Source organism: Onychomys torridus, chromosome 13, assembly GCF_903995425.1.
Source record: "Onychomys torridus chromosome 13, mOncTor1.1, whole genome shotgun sequence".
Classification (NCBI taxonomy): domain Eukaryota; kingdom Metazoa; phylum Chordata; class Mammalia; order Rodentia; family Cricetidae; genus Onychomys; species Onychomys torridus.
This window is the reverse complement of record NC_050455.1, coordinates 34,317,050-34,339,631: the sequence shown is the minus strand read 5'-3', so window position 1 is coordinate 34,339,631 and position 22,582 is coordinate 34,317,050. Positions and strand designations below refer to the sequence as shown.

General features: G+C 41.5%; 1 protein-coding gene across 4 annotated transcripts in view; it reads right to left on the bottom strand.

Moving 5' to 3' along the window:
* Nucleotides 1-21,802, bottom strand: part of Kcnn2 (potassium calcium-activated channel subfamily N member 2) — a 386,123-nt gene extending 364,321 nt beyond the window's left edge. For 2 of the 4 annotated variants that reach the window (XM_036204422.1, XM_036204419.1), the window contains exon 1: nt 21,238-21,749. The gene's annotated coding sequence lies outside the window, so the exon portion shown is untranslated. Of the gene's footprint in view, nt 1-21,237 lie in introns of all 4 variants that reach the window. The other 2 variants (XM_036204421.1, XM_036204423.1) reach the window with 2 other exon arrangements.
* Nucleotides 21,803-22,582: the final 780 nt, after the last annotated feature.

The window sequence follows — 22,582 nt, the reverse complement described above, 5'->3', positions numbered from 1 at the left end:
CAGAAAAGCATTTATGCAATTATTTTATATATTTAAACTATTTACATGGTTTTATGTAGCTGAAGCTAGCTTCAAATTTGATATGTAGTCAAAATGGCCTCAAATTTGATATGTAGTCAACGATGGTCTCAAGCTCCTGATACACTTCCCTCCACTTATTAAGTGCTAGGATTACAGGTGTGTACCACCACATGGTTTATGTGGTACTGGGTACTGAGCCCAGTGCTTCATGTATGCCAAACAAGCACCATAGCAACTGAACTACATGCTTATCTCTGATTTTATTTATATTTTTACCACATGTATTATTTATTTGTGTGTGTACACATGTGTATACGTGTGTGCACACACACATACACATATGAGGAGAAGGGCAAAGCAAGGGTTCTATATGCATTGTCATTTAGGTCTGTGGGACTATGAATGATAAGTTCTTTAATGCACATTGAACTAGGTTCAGAAACTATTACTACCATAGTTATAATAGCAATTACAATAACAGGGAGCCAATCCTATCAACTATCATACCAACCTGCCAGGCAAGATGGACCCACTAGTGCAAGCCTGTGCCAGCAGAAGAGAGAAGCCTGGGCCATCAATCAGGACCTCCCATCATGGAGACTGTATCAAGCATCACATGAACCACTTCAAAATTGAATACGAGGTCTGGGGGACAGATAGAGTCAAAGTGACCTAATAAAAGGGGTGTGAAAAGCTTGTAGACCATGTGGAGCCCTTACATTTTCTGGAAAATACATATTTATCCTGTGTTTTATAAGTTCAAAGTTGAGTTTCTGCCCAACATGGTTGATTAGAATGGATGAAATATTTTATACTAGACATTTATTAAATATGTGTCTTTTGTGGGTTGCTGACCTATTTCACTGAGATGAAATATAACTATTGTAGAAATTTTAATTTGTTAGAATATTTGGTAAAGAGAAATTTTTTTTTCACTTATAAAACTAAATTTGTAGTACGTTTCACTAATAGGGAGTTAAATACCTTACCCCTCCTATAATAATTAACCATGTGATCAGGACCCATCCCTGGTGCATGAGCCATCTTTTTGGAGCCTAGGGCCTATGCTGAGACACTTTGCTCAGCCTTGGTGCAGGGAGGAGGGGACCTGGACCTGCCTCAACTGAATGTACCAGGTTCTGCTGACTCCCCATGGGAGACCTTGCCTTGGAGGAGGTGGGAATGGTGGGTGGGTTGGGAGGGAAGGCTGGGAGGTGGGAGGAGGGAGGACAGGGGAATCTGTGGTTGGTATGTAAAATGAGTAGAAAAATCTCTTACTAAAAATAAAATAATAATAATAATAATAATAATAATAATAATAATAATAAAGAGAAAGAAAACTAACAGAAGAAAAATCCCAAATAAGCATTCACATAACTACAAACGACACTAAATGGGAACGAACTAGAAGCTAGGGAAGAAAATAAGGATGCCCACATTCTCCATTTTCACTCAATGTAGAGCTTGAAGTCTTGGCTAGAACCATAAGACAAGAGAAAGAAAAAAAAAAAAAACAGATGCAGTTAGGAAGGAAAAAGGATGATGGTCCTTATTTACAGATAGTATATTCTAAGCTTAAAAGACCCTAAAGACTAACAGAAAACTCATATCTCATTAACACTTTCAGCAAAGTGATAGGATCCAAAAATCAACATGCAAAAGTCAGTAGTCTTCCTATATAGCAACAACAGCCTTGCTGAGAAAGAAACCAGTAAAAAAATAAATAAATAAACCTACCACATACAGTGGATTTTTTTTTTAATGAGGGAAAAGAAGAAGAAAGAAACTAGGAAATTAGGAAATATAAATCTAACCAAAAGAGTAAATTGCTTCTGCAGAAAAAAATTTAAAACACTGAAGACAGTAACTCTAGGGAGACAATGTCAAGACTTCCCATGCTTGTGCATTGGCAGTTTTAATATTACATTATTTGCTCGGATACTTAACACAATCTGTAGATTCAATGCAATTCCTGTAGAAATTCTAATGACTTTCCCCACAGAACTCTAAAAAGACTCTAATCCTAAAATTTACACAGATGCAGAAAAGACTCCAAAGAGCCAAAGAAACCCCAGGCAGAAAAGGCCATACTGGTAGCCTCACAAGACCTGATCTCAAATCATACAGCAAAGCCATAGGGACGCAACAACATGGTACCAGCACAAGAGCCAACACAAAAATGAACACGATAGGAGACCTAGAAATAAAATTACAAAACCACAGAGGCTCAATCCTTGGCTAAGTTGTCAGAAACACAAATTAGGAAAATGCAGTTTCCTCAATAAATGGTGCCTGCAAAACTAGATATCCACTTATAAAGAATGAAATATGATTATGTCTCGTGCTGAACAATGATCAATTCAAAATAAGTCAAATGCTTTAATGGAACATCTACAACTCAAAAAAAGAAAAAAAAAATCCAGAGAAACACATGTAAAACACTTTAAGATCTAACCACAGACAAGGACATCTGAAAAGGCTTTCTGACCATACAGGAAAAAAAAATGCCAGTCATGGACAAATGGGATTATATTATATAAAATTAAAAAGATTCTTCACAGAAAAGGGTAAAAAAATGAGCAGAATGGAAAGACAGTCTAAAGAATAGGAAAGAAATATTTGCCAAGTATACTTCCCACAAAGGATTCATATCTAAACTCTACAAAGAACTCTAAAAATTAAATACCAAAGATCATCAAATTTCAAAAAAGCAGCTCTCAAAGAAAGAAATGCAAATGATTAATAAGTACTTGAAGAAGTGTTCAATACCTTAGCCATCAGAGAAATGCAAATTAAAACTACCCTGAGATTCCATCTCTCCCGGGATAAAACGGCTATATCAAAAGGAATGAGGAGGGTGGACATGATCAAAACACAACATACGAAACTCTCCAAGAATTAATAAGATAGTTTTTAAAGAAAGGAAATGAAATCACAACAAATACTGGAAAGGCTGTGGGGGGAAAGAACACTTACCACACCTGGTAAGAATGTGAACTTGTGCAGCCCCTGCAGAAACTAATACAGTGATTTTTCATGACACCAAAAACAGAGCTTGCATTGAGTCTCTCTCAGTCCTAGGTATGTACCCAAAGGATGCTAAGTCAGTACATTACAGAGATACCTGGACAGTCATGTTGCTCACTGCATTATTCACAATAGCCAAGGAATCAGCCTAGACATCAAGAGATGAAAGGATAAAGCAAATGTGGTCCCTACGGAATTTTATTCACCTGTGAAGACAAATAAATTATCAAATTTTCAGGAAAGTAAATGGAACTGGAAGTAACATTGAGTGAAATTAGCCAGACTCGGAAAACAAACATTTTGTAGCTTCTACAATATGCAGAAAAGGATTTAAGTGTGTGTGTGTGTGTGTGTGTGTGTGTGTGTGTGTGTGTGTGTGTGTAGGGCATGAAAATATAAAATGGGCTCTATTATGGAAGATGTCTGAAGGGAGGGATGAGGGCAGAAGTTAGTAGAATATATTTGGAATGAAAGCAAAAAGAAGGACTATTTGAGAAAAGACAACAGAAAAAGAGGGGGAGGGGCAATTAAGAATGAACTATCATGATATATATGCATTCAAATGTCAGTGAAATCCATCAGTTTGTATATGTAAAAAAGTAAATTCTATCTACATTATACATAGACCTCTGATTAGATAGCTGGAAATGGATGGATATACACGTGATAACAAATGTTCATGAATATACAGATTATTTAATCCCTTATATATTCAACCCACAATATTTCCATTATTTCAAAAACAGTTTAGATACATTTATTTCCACCAATTGCAAGTTTATACTCAAGGTGAATCTGAAAGTGCCCTTACCTTCAGCTTAAATTGAAAGCTATGATAAATTTTCAAAAGCAGAGTGTTTAAGAATGTAGGAAAAATCTGTACCACTTAACTGTCTACAAGAGTAAAGGTGGTGTCAGAAGAAGTTTCATCAGCTCAACTAACTCTCATGATACAGAGGAAAAAACAGGATGAGCCCAGAGACCCACATTTTATCAAGCACCAAGGTGATCTTTATCAAAAGAGAAGCCCAAACATCAAGCATGCCAAGGTTATCTACAAAGCAATGTTGCTCTGGCCCCAGAAACCCGAGGTATCTAGCTCCTGTAGTAGGTTCTAATGTAGATGACACTACCTACTTTTGTATTGATGTATCTTCATTTAGCAGATTTCCTATTATTGGATTCCCTTGTGCTTTACCTTGGTGGGGGGAGGTGGTGTACTATTCTGTCAACACTGATGTTTGTGGTTGTTTATATGTTGTCTTTGTAGAATAATAAGTTGTTCTTCAGCTTATACATCAGTGTCTCTGTGTTCAGTTAATGGGAGATTGTCTACCTGTACTTTGGATCTATTTTCAGAGAGGCATATGAGGTCTAAATGCTGGTCTCTTAGCTAGATGTCTGTGGCTTCTTTTCCCAATTCCCATGTATCTGTGTTTATTATCATCTTGACATTATTTTCCTTTTGTAAACAGAATTAGCATCTTGTCTTTCTTTAATGAAGTCACTCTCAAATTCCTACAAAATCTGAACATGGCCATTGACTTTGGAGCTGTCCTTTTCAACTCAGCATTGGGGTTTGGTTTAAAACCAAACAGCGTTGAAAGCTCAGAACTACTTGTCTTTGCCATAGGGTCACAGACCCAAACACAGTTGGGAGCTAAGTCATTGTCAGCAAATGAAATGCTAAATGACAGGAAAACATCTGTATGAGAGAAAGACAGAGTGAGGGAGATCTTTCTGGAGTGATTACTTGACTCCTAATGTGGCTGCTCCTAATGTGGCCTGTGTGCTGAACTAACCAACCACCTCCTTCTTTCAGGCAGATGGACTTCCATGTCTTTCCTTCACAAAGGAAAAGTCTAACATAAAACAAGGTATCTATAGTTCTGCATACAAAGCATGCCTTCTACCATAAAGTAATGGGTAGGCCCACTACCACTTGGTCTGGTGGGAATCCATATTCACAAAGAATATAAATTTGGATTTGGTGATTATTAAGTGTTATCCAAATCTTCATGAGTATTTAATAAGCGGAACCCAATCATTGTCACTATCAAACAGTGTCAGTACATCCTTAGAATGTTGCTTCTGTGTTTTCTATGGGAAAGAAGCAAAGGTTTGAAGGCCTCTGCAAATCATCCTATTTTGTTCCATATCATAAATGCTTTCTGTGTTTGCATTTAGGAATATCACTATGAAAGCGAAGTGAATAGGAAAGTGAGGCCACAGAAAACTGACATATGGGTTTCACCATCATCAGTTACCTTAGTTCTTCCTAGGGGAAGTCATCTGAGCCACAGGAAAAGCAATGGCCTGACAATAGACATTGTCACTGCAAAGTCCTCTTTGCCTACTCTAAAAGTTAAGACTACCTTTGTTGCCTGTATACATGAGAGAATTTAAAGCAATTTAAATTACAAAAAGAAACTAAACAGAGAAATAATGGAACTAGCAGATGTTATAACTCAAATGGACCTAAAAGGTATCTACAGAACATTTCACCCAAACACAGAAGAATACATCTTCTCAGCACCTCATGGAACCTTCTCTAAAACTGACCATACACTGGTTCACAAAGCAAGCCTCAACAGATACAAGAAAACTGAAATAACCCCCTGTATCTTATCTGACTACTATGGATTAAAGCTAGATTTCAACAACAACAGAAAGCCTACAAACTCATGGAAACTGAACAACTCCCTGAGTTGTTCAATTCAGTAAAATGACTACTAGTCAAGGCAGAGATAAAAAAAAAAAAAAAGAAATGAAAGACTTCCTAGAATTCAATGAAAATGAATGCACAACACACCCAAACTTATGAGACACAATGAAAGTAGTGTAAGTGGAAAGTTCATAGCACTAAGTGCCTACATAAAGAAAGTAGAGAGATCTCACACTAGTGACTTAACAGCACACTTGAAAGCTCTAGAACCAGAAGAATCAAACACACCAAAGAGGAATAGATGGCAGGAAACAATCAAACTCCAGGTTGAAATCAATAAAATAGAAACAAAGAGAACAATACAAAGAGTCAACAAAATAAAAAGTTGGTAAGAAAATCAACAAGATAGACAAACCCTTTTCCAAACTAAGAGACACAGAGAGAAAGAATATCCAAATTAACAAAATCAGAAATGAAAAGGGGGACCTAATAACAGATACAGAGGAAATCCAAAGAATCATTAGGTCATACTTCAAAAATCTGTGCTCCACAAAATTGGAAAATCTAAAAGAAATGGACAATTTTCTTAATAGATACCACTAACCAAATTTAAATAAAGAGCAGATAAACAAAGTAGACCTATAACACTCAAGGAAATAGAAGCCGTCATTAAAAAAACCTCCCAACCAAAAAAAAAGCCCATGGCCAGATTTGTTGTTTGTTTGTTTTATTGATTCTTTGGGAATTTCACATCATGTACCTCAATCCTGCTCATCTCAAAGTCTCTCCATATCTGTGCCTCATTCCTATAGTGTCCCAGCCCCCAAAGAAAGCTAAAAAAAGAATAAAAATATGATTAAAACATTCTTTTAAAAAAAAGGTAAAACACTTGGCTCCTTCATCTTTACTGCCTTTCCATTGCTTCTGCACTCATCTCAGTGGCACTGGGAGCTGCTGAGGATCATGCAGTAGACCCTTTTGTCAAAACAGCATTACTTGCAAATGTTCATTTTGTAATGAGTTATTGGTCTGGTTCAAGGTTTTTGGTTTTGGTACACCATCAAAACTGGACCCCTACCAACATTCCTCTCAGATATCCTGTTATTGCCCCACATCATGGACATCTGTTGGCTACGGTTCTACAGGATCAGGCCCTTCAAACATTCCAGCAGAACAAGGTAGACCCTGGCTGCAGGAGGGCCATGGACTCAGACATGGCCCCTAGCAAGAGCTCAGGACTAGTCAACAACACGGTCACTGGTGGCAATGCAGGCCATCCAGATTGTCATGGCTCCAGCCACAGCACTTCCCTTGGTCACCACCATGGCCACAGGTAATGATCTAGAACCTAGGCATGTGTGTGGCCTTTGGTGGTGGCACAGGCCATGGACATCATCACAGACCCAGCTGCTATAGGACCAGGGACCCAGACATGGTCCTCAGAAGCAGCCAAGGCCTGGATGCTACCACAGCTCTGGGACCAGATGATTTTAGTGCAGAATTATACCATACTTTCAAAGAAGAGCTAATATCAATACTCTTGAAATTATTCCACAAAATATAAACAAAAGGAACATTGCCCAATTTATTGTATGAGGCCAGTCACCCTGATACTCAAACTACACAAAGACCAGACAAAGAAAGAGAATTATAGACCTATTTTCCTCATGAACATTGATGTGAAAATACTCAATAAAATGCTCACAAATTGAATCCAAGAACACATCAAAAAGATTATCCACCATGGTCAAGTGGGCCTTATCCCAGAGATATAGGGATGGTTCAACATATGAAAATCTGTCAGGATAGTCCATCATATAAACAAACTGAAAGAAAAACCCATATGGTCTTCTCATTAGATGCTGAAAAAGCCTTTGACAAGATCCAATACCCCTTCATAATAAAAGTCTTGGAGAGATCAGGGATACAAGGGATATAATAAAGGCAATATATAACAAACCCATAGCCAACATCAACCTAAATGGAGAGAAACTTAAAGCAATTCCACTAAAATCAGGGATGAGACAATGCTGTCCACCCTCTCCATAGCTATTCAAAATACAGTCCTTGAAGTTCCAGCTAGAGCAATAAGACAAGTAAAGGAGATCGAGGAGATGCAAATTGGAAAGGAAGAAGTCAAAGTATCACTATTTGCAGATGATATGATAGTATACATAAGTGACTCCAAAAATTCTACCAGGGAACTCCTGCAGCTGATAAACTCCTTCAGTAGAGTGGCTGGACACAAAATTAACTTAAAAAAATCAGTATCCCCACTATATACAAACAATAAATGGAGAAAGAAATCAGGAAACAATACCCTTTGCAATAGCCACAAATAATATAAAATATCTTGGGGTAACTCTAACCAAGCAAGTGAAATACCTGAATGATAAGAACTTCAAGCCTTTGAAGATGGAAAATGAAGAGATCAAGAGATGGGAAGCTCTCCCATGCTCTTGGATAGATAGGATTAACATAATAAAAATGGCCATCTAACCAAAAGCAATCTACAGATTCAATGCAATTCCCATCACAATCCCAACACAATTCTTTACAGACCTTGAAAGAACAATAGTCAACTTCGTATGGAAAAAAAAGGATAGCTAAAACAATCCTGTGCAATAAAAGAACTTTCAGAGGTATCATCATTCTAAATTTTAAGCTCTACTATCATGCTATAGTAATAAAACCCACATGGTATTGGCATAAAAACAGGCAGGTTGATAAATGGAATTGAATCAAAGAACCAGATGTAAATCCACACACCTATGGACACTTGATTTTTGACAAAAAAAGTCAAAATTATATAATGGAAAAATGAAAGCATCTTCAACAAATGGTGCTGGTCTAACTGGATGTCAGCATATAAAATAAATATAGATCCATATCTATCACAGTCCACAAAACTTAAGTCCACATGGATCAAAGACCTCAAGATAAATCCAAATACACTGAACCTAATAGAAGAGAAAGTGAGGAATACCCTTAAATGCTTTGATACAGGATACAACTTCCTGAACAGAATACCAATAGCACAGGCACTAAGAACAACAATTAACACATGTAATCTCATGAAACCAAAAAGCTTCTGTAAGGCAAAGGACATCGCTAATAGGACAAAATGGAAGCCCACAGAATAGGAATAGATTTTCTCCAACTCCACATTTGACAAAGAGGTAGTATCCAAAATGTATAAAGAACTCAAGAAACTGAACATCTATAAACTAAATAATCCCATTAGAAAATGCAGTACAGATCTAAACAGAATTCTCAACAGAGGAATCTCAAATGGCTGAGAAACTCTTAAAGAAATGTTCAACATCCTCCAGGGCCAAGAATGGAGGGGAGGGGATAGGGAGAAGGTGGGGGCAGGGGCGGGAGTGGGGAGGACAGGGGAACCCATGGCTGATGTGTAAAATTAAAACACAAGTATAATATAAATAAATAAATAAATAAATAAATAAATAAATAAATAAATAAAGCAAATGTTCAACATCCTTAGTCATCAAGGAAATGAAAGTCAAAATGACTGTCAGAATGGCTAAGATCAACAACACAAGTAACAGCTCATGCTGGCAAGATTGTGGAGCAAAGGAAATACTCCTTCACTGCTGGTGTGAGTACAAACTTGGACAGCCACTTTGGAAATCAAAATGGTGGTTGCTTAGAGAATTGGAAATTGATCTACCTCAAGATCCAGCTACACCACCCCTGTGCATACACCCAAAAGATGCTCCATCCTATCACAAGGACACTTGCTCACCTATGTTCATAGCAGCTTTATTCATTATAGCCAGAAACTGGAAACAACCTAGATGTCCCTCAACTGAGGAATGGATAAAGAAAAGGTGGTACATTTGCACAATAGAGTATTACTAAGCTCTTAAAACAATGACATGAAATTTGCTGCCAAATGGATAGAACTACAAAAGAACATCCTGAATGAAGTAACCCAGACCCAGAAAGACAAGCATGGTATGTACTCACTTATAAGTGGATATTAACTTTAAAGTAAAATATAGCCAGCTAAAATTCACAGGCCCAGAAAAGCTAAGTAACAAGGAGAGCTCAAGGAGGTGGGGGAAGCATGAATTTCACTGTGAAGGAGAAACAGAATAAATATTGCTGATGAATGGGGGGACGAGTCTGGATGGGAGTGAGATGAGGATGGGAACAGGAGGGATGGCGGGGGGGGGGGGGGGAGATGGAAGCAGAGAGTACTGGGAGAGACAATTAGAGTGGGGACTCATCTCTGGGACGAGCAAGGAACCTAGTGCAATGGAAACTCCCAGTAATCTACATGGGTGACCCTAGCTAAGACTCTGAGTAATGAAGTATACAGAGCCTGAACCCACCATCTCCTGTAACCTGGCAAGAATTTCCAGTGGAAGGATTGGGACACCAACCCAGCTGTGAAACCTTTGACCTACAATTTGTCCTGCCTACAAGATATGCTTGGGTTAAAGTGGTACAGGGTTTGTAGGGATGGCCAACCAATGACTGGTCCAGCTTGAGACCCATGCTATAAGAGTGACCCACCCCTGACACTGCCTGGAAGGCTAGGACCCAGCACAGGATAGCTCAGAGACCTAGGATAGAACCAAACATGACTGGCAAAAAAAAAAAAAAAAGTCAATGAAATGATTCCTAATGATATTCTGCTGTACTCATAGATTGATGCCTAGCCCAGTTGTCATCAGAGAGACTCCATCCAGCAACTGATGGAAGCAGATGCAGAGACTCACAGACAAACACTAGGAGGAGATCAGGGAATCTTGTGGAAGAGGGGGAGGAAAGATTGTATGAACTAGAGGGGTCAAGGGCACCACCAACTGACCTGGGCTCATAAGGGCTCACAGAGACTGAACTGACAACCAGGGAATCAGCATGGGTCCAACATAGGCCCTCTGCACATATGTTACAGTTGTGTAGCTTGGTCTTCTTGAGGGGATCCTAATAGTAGGAGCAGGGGCTGTCTCTGTTGCTGGCTTTTGGGACCATTTCCTCTTACCAGGTTGCCTCATCCAGGCTTAACAGGAGAGGAGGTGCCTAGTCTTACTAAAACTTGATATGCCATGTGCCTTAATTATAGTTTCTACTGTTGTAAAGAGACACCATGACCATGGCAACTCTTATAAAGGACAACATTTAATTGTGGTGGCTTGCTTGCAGTTCAGAGGTTCAGTCTATTATCATCATGGCAGGACATGGTGGCATGCAGGCAGACATGGTGCTGGAGAGCTAGCATTCTATGTCTTGATTTGCAGGCCACAGGACGTGGTTTCAGAAACTGAGTGGTATCTTGAGCATAAATAAGACCTCAAAGCTAGCCTTCACAGTGACATACTTCTTCCAAGGAGACCACACCTACTCCAACAAGGCCTCACCTCCTAATAGTGGAACGCCCTTTGGGGGCCATTTTCATTCAACCACTACATCATGGCTGGTTGATATCGGGGAGGCCTGCCCTTTTCTGATAAGAAAAGGAAGAGGAAGAGTGGTTGGCCGGGGGAGGACCTGGAAGGAGAGGAGGGAGGGGCTACTAATGTCAGGAATGTAAAAACAAAAACAAAAACGAAAAAACATAAAAAGTAAACATAAAGAAAACGAAAACAAAAACAAAAACAAAAACAACCTGTGTTTCTGATAAGCTAGTGTAAATGAAAGTTCAAGAAAAATTAGGCACTGAAGAAGGAAGCTTCCTGTATGTTAAGTAGATTTTTAATTCTTTTTTTAATTATATTTCCTACTGTCAGGTTAGGTTTTTATTGACAAATGTGATAACCACAGAAAGCCACTGACAATTAAGAAGCAGCAAGCTTTGTGAGATAACTAGACCTGGCACCGTGTTTACACTACAAGTCATTTTCCCCATCACAAAATGAAAAGGAAAGCCTGCCTGGGAGAAGTTCATGATTGTGTAATCGCACAGGACAGATGCTCAGGAGGAAGGACGCATGATTGCCCGGCTTCTCCCAAGGCTGAGGATGCCCATCCCACATGAGGAAATGGTCGAAGAAAAGAGCTTGAAGCAGAAGTTGAAGGCAGTTGTGGGAAGTGGTCGTGCAAACACCCGGGAGAATACTGTCCGGTGTGTTAGCAGAAGGGGAAAGGCCAGTCAAGAGTCACATTGCATTTATGTTAGAATTCACCCTTGAGCATACAGCCAAAGAAAGGCTGGGAACCCACACTAAGGTGTTCCTCCAGCCAAAGAACATGCTGGGTAAGCATCCCTCAGGATGCCCTAGCAAACCCCAAAAATAATCGAGTGAACAAACAAAAGCTATCTCATCTTCTGGTTTCCCTCACAGTTTTCCTCCTTTCCGTTTCTCCTAGTGGAAACTTCATCTCCTCACAGATGCCCATCTACTTTTGGACTTTAATTATGATGCCTGGATTCCTGGTGAGCCACTGAGACACAGAGGTAGCCAGAGTTCACTTTCTTGGGGTCGAAGTTCATCAAAATAAAATTAATAACATCTTGCATATCACCTTATGCCAGTGGGTCTCAACCTTCTTAAGGCTGTGACTGTTTAATATAGTTGTGGTGACAGCAACCATAAAATTATTTCGTTGTTACTTCAAAACTGTAATTTTGCTAGTGTTGTGAATCACAATGTAAATATCTGGTATGCAGGATAGCTGTTGTAACCCACCAAATGATTCTAGACCCACAGGTAGAGAATCATTGCCTTATGCTCTACTCTCTAGAGAGAAGGAATTGTTGACAGACTACATTGCTGCTTGCTTTTATTAATAATCACACCAAGAAAAAAAATGATAATTTTGTCTAAGTAGTAAGCCAGTGACTGGGACTCAGGGAGTCTGACTACTGGGGCTGGAGGAGCCTGTCTACAGTTCTGCTCCTGGGACCACTCATTGTAGCTTTGAACTGATTCAAAAAGGCCTCTCTAGCACATGTAGCTTTGAACAGATTCAAAAAGGCCTCTCTAGCACATGATGGCTGACTATGGTTCCATGTATGGCTCTTCACAAGGCACACTTGAACCCCACCACACTATGGCTTCAGGATCAGCAGACCTTAGTTTGGAGAATGAATTCCCAGTCTCTGTGTCACTTAATGCCTTTATGTTGTTGAATAAAGTCGCAACCACAGTGTGACTAAAGGGGACCAATCCAGATCTTAACTTTCCAGCAAGGGACAGGAACGTTATCTGGGAGGCACCAGTTGCTGCTGTGTTCAGAGACTATCTACCACAAAGTTTCTTAAATTTATCTACAAAATTCCAAACCTTCTGTGTTGGCTCACAAGCATCTCTTTCGTCAGCAAGTTCCCCCAATGATTCCACCATGTGGATATGTTTGTGAACCTTGACCTCTCATAATTTCCAGGGAAGAGACTGAGAGAAGAGCTCTCTGTAGCAACACCTCAGCTATCAGCTTCATCCATGACCTCACAGCATGTACAATGGCATGGCTTACAAGGCTCTGGGTCTAAAGTTTTAGGCTCAATGCCCACACTCAAATATCACAAAGCTTCTATCATATGCATGTTTCATAAGCCTCATGAGGAGGTCAACTTTCCAGTCTATCAGAAACCAGTGGATCTTGGGACTATGAGGATTTCAGTGCTGAAGCCAGGATGGTGAGGGTCAAACTGGATCGGGTGGCTTCTCCTCCCTCTGCTGGACTGGCCATGGGCTAGTAAGTCTGGTTTCTGAAATGCCCCTTCATCATCACTACAGATGCCTCCTCAAGCACCATCTAGCCAGGGCTGTGAAACAAGGTCCACTGACCTACAGCATCAGCATCAGCTACAAGCTTTTTAGAAATGGAAAGGGGGAGGGGGTTTCCTGGACCTTGGTCCAAGTCTCCAGAAATAATGCCCTGGAATCTGGTTTTGAAAAGCCTGACATCAAGCATGCCTGCCATACCATCCCTCATAGGCCAAAATTAGGTTTCTGTTTGGCAACAGAGAGATAAAATGGGTAACAGGCAGAGTCAATCAATGCTAATTTGGGCCAGAGATGTTTTGACAAAGAACAGCCAGTAGCTCATACACATACATGCTGATCGTTATTTTGGCCTTCATTTTTGTTAGTCATTTACCTCAGAGGTAGGAAAAGATTTAGGGCCACAGTAGAAACCGGAGTGTGGACAGAGAAAGAGCTGAGCCCAGCTATCTTCAGGGAGTAGGGCCTATATTCCAGAATACATCAAAACTGTCCATACTTGTTCAGCACACACTCAAGCCTCATCTGTGCCTAGATGCTTAGTTTTCATGATGAATTCAGAGTAAAAGTCATTTGAGAGTTCAGTGGTTTCAAAACTACATTCTTTGGGGGTAAAGTTTACTTAAAGCAATGAAGAGTTCCATAAAGTAAATTAATACCCTGGTGTTTTAACTGCCTTAAAATCAAAACAGTTATTATAAAGGTTAATATAAATTTTAAAATATTTTTAAAAGACCAAAAAATATAAAGTAACTGTTTAAAGAATTGGCCTGTGTATTATTAAATGTCTACTAATGAATCCATGTAAGTCTAATCTAAACATGAAAGAAAATGCTAATACAAAATGTTTCTTGGTTATATAATGGCATGAATTAAAAGCAAAACAAAGACACTTCATTTGGGGGTTTTTAATAATAGCGTTATTGATTCTTTGAGAATTTCATAAACTGTATTTTTCTTTTTGATAGTATCTAACTATGTAGTTAGCCTCAAATCTTAGATGTTCCTACAGGGGCCTCCTCAATGCTGGGATTACAGGGCTGCTTGTTTTTGTCAACTCAACACAAACTAGAGATACACAGGAAGAGAAAACATCACTTGAGAAATTATGTCCATCAGACTGGCTTGTGGGCACATCTATGGCCCATTGTCTTGATTGGTGATTAATATGCAAGGGGCCAGCTCATTGTGGGCTGTGCTATCCCTAGGCAGGTGGGCCTGGGTTGCATAAGAAAACAGGCTATGCAAGCCATGGGGAGCAAGGCAGAAAGCAGGATTCATCTGGGGTCTCTGCTTTAGTTCCTGCCTCCAGGTTTCTTCCTTAAGTTTCTGCCCTGACTCCCCTGATGACAGACTATGATATAGAAGTATAAGCCAAATAAATCCTTTCCTCCCCTCAGTGTTTTGGGACATATGTTTTTGTTTTGTTTTGTTTTGTTTTGTTTTTGCCTCAGCAACTGACAGCAAACAAAGACAACCACCATTTCTGGCTAAAGGTATTCCGTAAATCCCCCATCATGTACTGTAATTCAGACATTTTATTCATTACCATTGATCCCCTTGCTTATTGTACAAAAATTTTAGTATGGTTTCTTCACCAGTCAACTAGCATGTAACTTAATCCTGGCATGCTGAAGCAATCGGAAATGAAAAGGCCCCTTCTCAAAACCCACCTCTGATAAACTATGGCTCTTTTCACAAACTTCTCACTTAAAATAATAAGTTTTTTTAAAGGCCAGTTAATCAGGCCTGTCCCTCCATGAAAGAATACAGTCAGCTGGCTACAGTCGACTTCCCCAGCTGCTGAGTGGGTACCTCTGGCCTGCTGCAGTGAGCTCAGCTTCAGTTGGCACTGCAGGCCTGGTAGGAGATAATGAGGTTATGGAACCTTCCCCCCAAACCTGCCTCTCCACACACACGAATTCTGCAGGCACCAAGAATATGTATTGCACTATCTTCCACAAAGCTGAAAATCTAACCGTAGATTTGAGACACACAAACTCATTTTCCTGTTACAGTCTCATGATAGGAGTGTGAGGTTTACTTTCATCAGCTAAATTTTAAACCACTAAAGAACTCACATTCCTTATGCAGATAATCAACAGCCAAGCTTAATCAGTGATATATTCTATATGAGGAGACTGATAAATATTTCATATATAACCAACTAAAGAATGTATAAATAGGCCATACAAGAAGGGAAAGTGATTGCTGTCCTTCTCTCCTTTTGACTGGACAAGCTTTACCATACTGAGTGATCCAAGTGTCTGCCAATTTGACATGAGCATGGAAACCATCATGCCCTCCCAGGGGCTTTGCCCTCTAGCCAGTAAGGTAGTTTTGCACACCTTCCTAGAATGGACACGTTGTCAGTGAGAAGTCCACAGGGAACAAAGGTCCAAGGAGGAAAATTAAACTTAGCCGTCAACTCTATCACGTGACATAAGGATCTTAAAAAAAAAAAAAAAAAAACCCATCCCACAAGGATTGCACTCTAGACACCCTTGAATAGAAACAATGTACAAAAGGGGGCTGGAAATGCAGACCATGTCACTGTGTTGCAAGAAATACCTTCGCTCAGTAAAGTTAAATTTCATTCATAAAACATAAAGAGCAACCTACCTGTATCAGAACATCATAAATATTAATGAAGCAATTCAAAGTGAGCATGACTTCTACACTGTAAATTCACTTGTAAATACAAGGGACCATCATGATGACCATGTTCATACAAATCTGCCCAGCAGGTGAGATGCTGGTCTCATGGAGTTGGGGACTTGCAACACAGTGGCTCCTTGAATGTTATGTTGTAATTGTTTATTTGTCCCTTAACTGGACTTTGAACACCTTGAAAAGAGGGACTGAGCCATAGTTATCGCTTTATCTTGGCTTCTACGGGTATCTATCACTTTTTCTGTAAAGTTGAATGAATACATTCTGAATCCTCACTACTACTCAGACTCCCAGCTAACAGTGGAATACCACGTGGCATAATCCGTAAAACAGAACGGCAAACACCCATGTGCTCAGGAATAATTCCCCATCTGCCCAAACTGGCTGCTACCCCACTCCTAGAGCTCTCGATTCACAAGAGAAGAGCTCAGATTCTTTGCAGAAACATTCCTTCAAGTTGGTCATCTTGAAGATGCACTGACAGATAAATGTCTTGAAAGTGGCTCAGAGCTGAACACTGTGATATTCTTCTTACCTGCCAGGTACCACAATCTAACTTTCATATCACCACAGTTAAAAATCATTTCTGTACTCCACTGGAAGCTTTGCTATTTTCCACATGTCATGTGACCTAATCAGGCTAGAGGTGGAACCGGAATGGAACTGCCAGTTGATCACCAGTCTACAATCTTAAGCAAGATGGCACTCAGCCCTCTGCAGAAAGAATACTGCATGGGCCTGTGTCATCAGTGATAGTAACATGGCCTCAATGCATCTCAGTCTTCTGCCCACCTCTCCACCTTCAGTTCTTTCTTTCACCATCTTGTTGCCCACATTTCATATGCTTAGCATTGTCCTAGGCAGTAGTTAGTAAAAGGCCTGCCGATCATGTAAGGAAAAAAGTGAGGAATAATTGCAAGTTTTACTAGGAATTAGATGTTACAAGTTGATAGGATGTGGCAACATGGGAGGGTGTGTCAGGCCAGAATTTAGATGAGCAAAGTCAGCCCCTCAGTGCTAGCATGGAGAGGAGAGGGTACCTATAAAGCAATAGAAATCCATATGCAATCAAATGCTTCATAATAGGCATACCAGAGAGGGGCTGAAATATCTCCTTGTGGGAAGACCTCAGCAACCATTCCCTAAAGATGTCACAAAACACCACACATTTAAGCTACTGTGGTGCTTCAGGTGACAAGAACTGTGGCAGTTGGCCCTCAGCTGATCACCTAAGTCTTTCACAGACACCTGCAGTACAGTGGTCTTTAAATGAAGTCCTGAGACTCAATAGCTGCTAAGCACATTGGATCCATTGACTGGCCGGTCGTCTCTCGGCCCCTGTATTTTCCTGATGATCATACTTTCCTTCATCCACAGGCTCTACTGTATTCTGAGATGTGTTCTTGTCTCCACCTTAGCACTTTTCTTTAACACTCAGGGCTCTCCTGGCCATTCCACCTCTTCACTGTGTAGTCCCCATCAATTCTGGTTGATTTGAATAGCTCTGGCACTCCCAAGCTAAGCCTGAGATCCACAGCCCACATTCTGCTAATGAGCTGTCTTCACCATTGGACTGGCTTGGGCCTACACACTATCCATCCTCAGCATTCAGACAACAGCAGAGTAGGAACCTAGGACATCCCCCTCCCCAACTCCAACTGTTTATATAGCCTTTTTTTTGGGGGGGGGGCCTACTATTCAGTGAATATTTATTGATAAATATTTCTCCTTTATACTTTGCTAGAGGAAAAAATGAAAGCAGAATTTCTCTGTGTAAAGGATTTTACACTCTCATAATGACAACTATATACAGGATGACCTTGAATTCCCACAGTGATGTCTCTTGTCCTAAATTGTTCCTGGTCCTTTTTTTAAGAAGCCTAATGTCCCCCCAGGACTTTTGTATTTTCATTTTTAAATTAATATGTCCAAAATATGGTTTCCCTTCTGACTACGAGTCTTCTATGCTCTTCTTCTTTCCTGTATATACAGTCAATAACCTTGGAGTTACAACACCAAAAAGAAAAGGAAAACTCCAGGAATTGTCTCTGATTCTTGTTTTTGCCTTTATCAACCCAAATATCTAGCCACATGAACTCTGAGATCTGAAAACTACATCCACTTCTCTTCAAGTCTATTTTTATCACCCTGAGTCACTATCAGGTTACCTAGGGCCAAAGAGCCCTCTGCAGTGTGAAAGATGTATTCTTCCATCCCTGCCCAGCACCAAGACATGTGCTGGCAGGAGGAGATGGGCTCCAGTTCAGACTTGACCCTTCCTCAGGTTGAGTGCCTTGTGTAGCAGGGGCCTGCCCACAGTCCTTGTCATTGCTCATGTTCTGCAGCGAACCTACAGTGGTCCTCTACGATGTCCAAATGGCTGTTTCACTTCATGTCTCACAACTCAGCCATTATTCCCCCTATGTTACATAGCCTTGCATGTCGGCCCTAGTTCAGTCCTGTGGCCTACCGGCTACCCCTGCTCTGGCTGCCTTTCTCTTCCTTAGAGACGCCCAGCTCCTTTGTACTAACTAGAGCTCTACTCATCAGCCTTCAATGCCTTCCTACCTTTCTTCAGCCCAGGGTGTACATACTGAGTTGATCTCAGTACCTGGATCATCTTGTACTTTCATTATTTTTCATGCATGGCCTGCCATACTTCGTTAATGACAACATACTTTTAATGATATAATAAGCACACCCGCCCCAGCCAAAACTCAGCTCAGATTGTACCACTGACTTGTCTGTGATCAAGCAAAAGTTTCCCCTAGCTTCTCCCATCTAAGGCAACCATAATCACTGATTTTTGTGGTCACAGTTCTCTTGGTTTCCTGTGTTACTTTGACTTTGTATAGTCTTAAATAGTTAGACTTTTTATCATAGTTGTTTTTAATGTAGTTTTCAAAATCATGCTATATGTGGTCTTCACATTTAACTTCTCAGTTAAGATTATATCATTAAGAATCAATAATGTTATGAATCATCTTTCAATTTTATGTATATCTGTGTACACATGCTTATGTGGGGGGGGGGATGGCTGTGGGTATGGAGGGGTGACAGTGTGCATGTACACATGTAGAGGCCACAGGTTGACCTCAGTGTCTTCCTCACTCACTCTCTACCTTATTTCTTAAGACAGTTTTCTGACTAGCCAATTCAATTTAACTGGTTGGCCAGAAAACTCCTGGAGATCTTCCCTGTTTCCTCAGTTTTAGGATTACAGGTATGTATAGCCATGTTCAGCATTTTTATAGGGAGGCTAGATTTAAACTCAAGTCCTTCAACTAGCATGGCAGTCACTTTACAACTGGGCCATCTCCGCAGCACCCTAAGTGCTTCTGATGGTTGTATGATATTCCCTCATGTGGCAACACTATGCTACTCTATCCACTTCCTAGCCACAGGTAGTAAAATTCCTTCCATGCTTCTATTTACTAGAAACCAGACTGTAGTGTATATGTGCATGCATATCTCTCACTGAAAATGTTCCCATTTGCTCAGAGTTGGAACACAGATGTGGCAAGTGATAGAAATACGATATGGTACCCTACTGGCTTCCAAAGTTGTGTGTCCCTGCAGCATGGTATGAAGATCTTTTGGACCCACACATTCTTTTCAATGGTTCAATGCTTTTGATCTGGGGCCAACCAAATACATATTAAAGGAACCTCAGTGTAGCCTTGACTTTGACTCGCATGCTTGTTACAGGTAGCTACCATCACCGCTTGTGCTTATTGGCTGATTTGTATTCTAGATTCCTAAAGGTTTCTCTTGCCATTCTCCATGTGGAAGTAGCTTGTAGTTTGGATTTTGTTGCTTGTGTTCTTTTTGTTTTCTGAGAGAGGGTCTTATGATCCCAGGCCGGCCTGACCATGAATTCATGACCCTCCTGCATTTATCTCTCCAGTGCTGTGATTTCAGGACTTAGAGGATCAAACCCTGGGCTTCCTGTGTGCTAGAAAACCCCTCTACCAGCTGGGCTACAACCCAGCCCACACCGCAGAACTAATTTTTGTGCATTGCCCTGTTCTCTTTCTTCCTAGGTCTCTCACTATTGGGAGCTGTCAAGCTTGTTCACCAATTGTGATGTCTCCCTCAACAAAGATGTCCACTCCCTTGTGCGCTTCTCTACCTCCAATGGCTAGAACTGAATCTAAGCACAACAGTGAACACATGGGCGACAGAGACATATGTTGTACTAAGAACACACAAGAGCGTTGTTCTAGGACCAGACATGCTGAGTGTTGACCTCAGTTTCTCCATTTACTCTGATCATGCTCAAAAGGCATAGCGTATCTATCTGTTCCTGAGTTGCTTCCTCTGTGAAAAGAAGTGTTGTATGTGATGTCCTGGGAGCTTTAACATTTGAGTCAACACGCATAAAGGTTTTAGCGCAAAACAGATGTAACTAACTGATGCTAGATAAATGCAGTTCTTTGAAAGGGTAAGCATTACTGTTAACTTTCCCTGGCTTGAGCAGAAAGGGCTCAGACTAGCTTGGCCTCAAGAGTATATACTATTTCCTCTCAAGTTTAGCATCCACCTAGTCTTGCAAATTCTGGTTCCTGCATCCAAGAGAAGGAGGTTGATAAGCATAGAGACGTACTTTATTGTCCAGGAAATCATCCTGTCAGTGTGATGCTGAAGAAGCCGAACTGGGTAGGTGTCCCAGCTTTTAATAAGTGAGTGTCTCACCAGCCATCCCCCATACTCCCAACATCACATCACACACAAAATCACAACACTCTTCCCACCCTCTTTTTGTTTCCACTCATATTTTCAAAGAGAAGATGGGTAAGTTAGGAACACACAAACAAGACAAGGAAAGAGAGGAACAGAGAACTAAAACAAGGAAGGTGGATGGAAGCGCAGAGAGGAGGGGGAATACTTCAGGTCAGCCTTGGCATTGACCTTCTAATGTAAACAGTAAAATGCTGAAATTAGAGCCCAAGGAAATCCCGCCCAAACCCCCACAGGGGAAGGCTTTCACTCAGGGGTGTGGGGAGGCTAGGAAAAGCAGCAGGAGAAAAGACTTTGAGGATGACCAGAGGCCTGAGTCAGGCAGGAAAGGCAAACCTCTCAATCTTACTTGGGGGATACTAGCCCCATTAAAACTGTAGTCCCCAGTCAATGTCACCTTAGTTCTGGGCTTACCTCAGTCGGTAACCAGGAATCCCGCTCCTTTTGAAGCATCCCTTCCCTCAAAGTGGTAAGCTTGGCCTTGGTTAAACACGCCAGGGGGCCCTGCCCCAGGGCATTTCCACTGAGATTCCCAGCTGATTCCTCAGGAGGAACTGTTTCCATTTGAGATGGACCAGGGATCCTGGCCAGGACCAGCTGCCTCTCAGAGCCAAATTCCGTGACAGCTCGCAGAAAGGATGCCAAGGGGCTGCAGGGAGGCCCTGGGGGTGAGCAGCAAGCCTGGGGCGCGGCTGGGACCAGCCAGGCCCCGGCTGCCCACTCGAAAAGGTCCAAGTCCACACCTTTGGGGACCGGCTTCTGCCTGCTTGTCCCCACTCCAGCACGACAATGCTGAAATTGCGCGGGCGCCCCAAAATGCCCCGCCGCGCCACTCCACTGGGGGACTTCCTCCTTCCCGCGTCCTTGGCGGGCGGGAGAGCACTGATGGGCGGGGGACCCCGACCGATCAGGGTTGTCGCCGACCTTGAGGCTACCGTGGGGTGTGCGTGCGCCAAAAATAAAGCAAGGGTGCGCGTACGCTCGTGCACGCGCGTACACACACACACACACACACACACACACACACACACACACTCCGGCATGCATGCATGCGCAGCCTCCGATTGGCACTTCACTCCCAGGAACTCTTCTGTCCTTAAACAGCATAAAGTACAGGAAAGGGAACCTTGTACTGGAGACATCATGCTCAAGACCAAATTTGGGATGATTGTTTTTTTAAGGTTTGGATTAAAGCTTCTCAGCTCTGCGTTTGGGGGCTGAAGAAATTGCAGGTGTGATCACGGAGGCTTAGAAGGAGGGAGGAAGCATAGATGCGGGTTTTTTGTTTTGTTTTGTTTTTCTTACTCTGGGTTCACTGCCAGTGCCGGCGCCTAAGGGGTTAAGGCCGCGCCGCACGCCTGCAGGCTTTCCCAAGCAGGGAGCTGGCGCAGGCGGGGGCGCGCTGGGGAGAGCCGGGGATCTCCCGCCCGCTGGGCTCCTGGGGCGCTTCCCGCCCAGTGCTATTTATAGATCGGCTTCCAGCTGCTGCAGGGAGCTCACCCGCCAGGGCTTGTGGAGCTTCGGGAGCCTTCCAGAAGCATGGAATTTTCATAAATTCTCTGAATGGCAAAGATGTCTCTGGTTGTCACTGTTCAGCCCAGCTACCATATGTATTTCAAGTTGGAATTCTCATATTCTCTCTCTCTCTCTCTCTCTCTCTCTCTCTCTCTCTCTCTCTCTCTCTCTCCCCTGACATCCGAGAACACGTGCAGCAACTTATGAATGCAACTAGGCAGCTTGTTATTGTGAGCTGTGGGAG